The sequence below is a fragment of the Nycticebus coucang genome, chromosome Y (genome assembly GCF_027406575.1).
Source record: "Nycticebus coucang isolate mNycCou1 chromosome Y, mNycCou1.pri, whole genome shotgun sequence".
Classification (NCBI taxonomy): domain Eukaryota; kingdom Metazoa; phylum Chordata; class Mammalia; order Primates; family Lorisidae; genus Nycticebus; species Nycticebus coucang.
In genome coordinates, this window is record NC_069805.1 from 27,876,570 (window position 1) to 27,881,333 (window position 4,764).

Below are 4,764 nucleotides of genomic sequence, written 5' to 3' on the forward strand. Positions count from 1 at the left end.
AAGGCTATGTTAACCACTGTGATAAAAATGTGTCAAATGGTTTATGAAGTGAGTGCATGATGCCCCATAATCATATCATTGTATACAGTTATGATTTAATAAAAAAATAAAAATAAAAAAAAAAAGAAACAAGGAAGGCTTGGAAGGAAGGGTAAGGAAGAAAAGAAAGGATAAATGAAAGCAAAGGAATGAAAAGAAAAATGATAGATAATGTAAGGCAAAGTAAGTCAAAGAAAAAAGGGAAGCGATGAGAAGGGAAGGAAAAGGAATAAGAAACACACAAGGGAAGGGAAAGAAGGAAAGAAAGAAGAAAGGATAAAAGGTTGGAAGAAAGGGAAAGGAAGAAAAGAGGAAAAAGGAAAGCAAAGGAATGACAAGAAAAATTAAAAGGTAAGGCAAGGAAAGTCAATGAAAGAAAAGGGAAGCAAAGGGAGGGATGGAAAAGAAGAAAAATAAAGAAACAGACAAAAGGAAAGACAAAGGAAGATACAAGAGAGGATGGAATGTTCAAAGGAAGAAAAAGGATGAAAAGAATGGAAAAAAAGTCAAGAAATGAAAAGTAAGGTAAGGCAAGGGAAGTCAAAAAAGAGAAGGGAAGACAAAAGAAGCAGAGGGAAGGGATAAGAAGGGAAGGGAAATAAAGAAAAAAGCCAGAGTAAAAGAAAAAGAAAAAAGAAAGACAGAAAGAAAAAGAAGAAACGACAGAATCTCAGAAGGAAGGGTAAGGAAGAGAAGAAAGGAAAAATGAAAGCATAGGAATGAAAAGAATGATAGGTAAGGTAAGGCAAAGTAAGTCAAAGAAGGGGAAGGTAAGAGAAGAAAAGGAAAGGGTAGGCATGAAAAGGGAAGGAAATGGAAGACAAAAGAGAAAGAAAGAAAGAAAGAAAGAGAGAGAGAGAGAGAGAGAGAGAGAAAGAAAGAAGGAAAGAAGGAAAGAAGGAAAGAAGGAAAGAAAGAAAGAAAGAAAGAAAGAAAGAAAGAAAGAAAGAAAGAAAGAAAGAAAGAAAGAAAGAAAGAAAGAAAGAAAGAGAAATTACAAGGAGGTGGAATATATACTTCTTAAAAATGTTTATCAGGAATGGAAGAAAAATATTCAATGTACTCAGTACTATTGTGAAATCGATACAGAACCACTACACTTCAATATGATTACTACCACCCTGCAAAAGCCTAAGGAAATCATGAAAGAGGAGCAAGAGGGCAGGGGGCAGGATGGGTGAAGGGAAGATAATTCTTTGCTCTGTACCATTTGTACATTTACAAGGCTACATGTTAAATATGTGAAATGTAAAATATGAATATCATATGACAAGACTGAATTACTGTGGGGAAGTCTATGTTAATGAGATGATGTAAATATTTCAAATTGTCTATGGAACCATGACACATTCCCTATAATTGCATTAATGTACACATATCACGTTTAATTTAAAAACAATAAAGAAATAAATAAGTGACAGGAAAAAAGAAATAAGAAGAAAGGATGGAAGTTTGGAAGGAAGGGAAAGGAAGGAAAGAAAGCAAAGAGGAAATCAAAGGAAGGAAAAGAAAAATGAAAGGTAAGGTATGGCAATGTTAGTCATCGAAAGCAAAGGGAAGACAAGGGAAACAAAAGGATGGGATGAAAAGAGAAGGAAAAGGAAGAAGCACACAAGGGAAGAGAAAGAAAGAAAGAAGAAAGGATGAAAGGTTCGAAGGAAGGAAAAGGATGAAAGGAAATGGAAAAGGAAAGCAAAGGAATGACAAGAAAAATTAAAAGGTAAAGCAAGGTAAGTCAATGAAAGAAAAAAGAAGCAAAGGAGGGGATGGGAAGAGAAGGAAAATAAAAAAAGACACAATGAAAGATGAAGAAAGAAGAAAGGATGGAAGAAAAAGATGAAAAGAACAAAGAAAAAGCAAAAAAATAAAAAAATGAAAAGTAAGGTAAGGCAAAGTAAGTCAAAGAAAGGGAAGGGAAGACAAGAAAAGCAAAGGGAAGTCATGGAAAGGGAAGGAACAGGAAGAGAAAAGGAAAGAGAAAGGAAGGAAGGAAGGAAGGAAAAGAAAGGAAAGGAAAGGAAAGGAAAGGAAAGGAAAGGAAAGGAAAGGAAAAAGGAAAGGAAAGAGGGAAGGAAAAAGGGAAGGGAAGGGAAGGGAAGGGAGAGATAAGAAAATGACAAAGAGGTGGAACATATACTTCTTAGCAATGTGTATCAGGACTGGAAGAATAATATTAAATGTACTGTGTACTACTGTGAAGCCAATATGGAACCACTACACTTCAATATGAACGCTACAACCCAGCAAAAGCCTAAGGTAATGATGAATGAGGAGCAAGAAGGTATAGGGGAGGATGGGTGAAGGGACGATAATTTCTTGCTCTGTACCAGTTGTGCATTTACAAGGCTACATGTTAAATATGTGAATTGTAAAATATGAATATTATATGACAAGAATGAAGAACTGTGGGGAAGTATATGTTAATGTGATTGATGTAAATATTTCAAATTGTCAATGGAACCATAACATTGTACCCCATAATTAATGTACACATATCAGATTTAATTTAAAAAATGATAAAGAAATATAGAAAAAAGACAGGAAGAAAGAAAAAAAGAAGAAAGGATGAAAGGTTTGAAGGAAGTAAAAGGAAAACAAGAAAGGAGAAAGGAAAGCAAATGAATGACAAGAAAAATTAAAAGGTAAGGCAAGGTAAGTTAATGAAAGAAAAGGGAAGCAAAGGGAGGGATGGCAAAAGAAGGAAAATAAAAAGACAAAAGGAAAGACAGGAAGAAACAAGAAAGGATGGAAGGTTGGAAGGAAGGAAAAGGAAGAAAAGAAAGGAAAAAAGAAAGTAAAGAAATGACAGGAAAATTACAAGGTAAGGGAAGGTAAGTAAATGAAAGAAAAGGGAAGCAAATGGAGGGATGGGAAAAGAAGGAAAATAAAGAAAAAGACAAAAGGAAAGACAAAGGAAGAAAGAAGAAAGGATGGAAGGTTGGAAGGAAGAAAAAGGATGAAAAGAATTGAAAAACAAAAGCAAAGGAATGAAAAGAAAAAAGCAAACTAAGGTAAGGCAAGGTAAGTCAAAGAAAGGGAAGGGAAGACAAGAAGCAGAGGGAAGGGATACCAAGGGAATTAAAAGGGAAAAAAGACAGAATTAAAGAAAGAAGAATAAAGACAGAAAGAAAGAAAGAAAAAAGAAAGAGAAAGGAAGGAAGAAAGAAAGAAGAAAGGATGGAAGCTTGGAAGGAAGGGTAAGGAAGAAAAGAAAGGAAAAATGAAAGCAAAGGAATGAAAAGAAAAATGAAATGTAAGGTACAGCAAAGTAAGTCAAAAAAAGGGAAGGGAAGACAAGGGAAGGGAAGACAAGACAAGCAAAGGGAAGGAAAAGGAAGACAAAAGAGACCAGGAAAAAGAAAGAAAACAAAGAAAGAGAGAAAGATACAAAGAAGGAAAGAAAGAAAGAAAAAGGAGGAGGTGGAACATATACTTCTTAACAACATGTATCAGGAATGGAAGAAAAATATTCAATGTATTCAGTACACTACTGTGAAACCAATATAGAACCACTACACTTCAATATCAACACTACAACCCAGCAAAAGCCTAAGGTAATAACGGAAGAGGAGCAAGACGATATAGGGGAGGATGGGAGACAGGCCGATAATTCTTTGCTCTGCACCAATTGTGCATTTACAAGGCAACATGTTAAATATGTAAATTGTAAAATATAAATATCATATGACAAGACTGAAGTACTGTGGGGAACTACATGTTAATGAGATGATGTAAATATTTCAAATTGTGTATACAACCATGACATTGTACCCCATAATTGCATTAATGTACACATATCAGATTTAATTTAAAAAATAATAAAGAAAGAAATATAGAAAAAAGACAGGAAGAAAGAAACGAAAGAAGAAAGGATGGAAGTTAGGAAGGAAGGGAAAGGAAGAAAAGAAAGCAAAAAGGAAAGCAAAGGAATGAGAAGAAAAATGAAAGGTAACATAAGGCAAGGTAAGTCATTGAAAGTGAAGGGAGACAAGGGAAACAAAGGGAAGCGATGAGAAGGGAAGGAAAAGGAATAAGAAACACACAAGGCAAGGGAAAGAAGGAAAGAAAGAAAGAAGAAAGGATGGAAGGTTGGAAGGAAGGAAAAGGAAGAAAAGAAATGAAAAAGAAAAGCAAAGAAATGACAAGAAAAATTAAAAGGTAAGGATGGTAAGCCAATGAAAGAAAAGGGAAGCACAGGGAGGGATGGGAAGAGAAGGAAAATAAATAAAAAGACAAAATGAAGGACAAAGGAAGAAACAAGAAAGGATGGAAAGTTGGAACGAAGATAAAGGATGAAAAGAATGGGAAAAACAGCCAAGAAATGAAGAGAAAAATGAAAAGTAAGGTAAGTCAAAGAAAGGGAAGGGAAGACAAAGGAAGCAGAGGGAAAGGATAGGAAGGAAAGGGAAAGGAAGATAAAAGACAGAGTAAAAGAAAAAGAAAAAAGAAAGAGAAAAAAAGGAGAAACGACAGAAGCTTGGAAAGAAGGGTAAGGAAGAGAAGAAAAGAAAAATGAAAGCAAACGAATGAAAAGAAATGAAAGGTAAGGTAAGGCAAAGTAAGTTAAAGGGAAGGGAAGACAAGAAAAGCAAAGGGAAGGCATGGAAAATGAAGGAAATGAAAGACAAAAGAGACCAGGAAAGAGAAAGGAAGGAAAGAAAGAGGAAAGAAGGAAGGAAGGAAGAGTAAATGACAAGGAGGTAGAACATATACTTCTTTGCAATG

General features: G+C 34.9%; 1 long non-coding RNA gene across 1 annotated transcript; it reads left to right on the forward strand.

Annotated features, from left to right (window-relative positions):
• Window positions 1-2,214: 2,214 nt before the first annotated feature.
• Window positions 2,215-4,465, forward strand: LOC128579155 (uncharacterized). Its single transcript, XR_008378061.1, has 2 exons — window positions 2,215-3,060; window positions 4,385-4,465. It is a non-coding gene; the product is annotated as an uncharacterized LOC128579155 (long non-coding RNA).
• The last annotated feature ends 299 nt before the right edge of the window (window positions 4,466-4,764 follow it).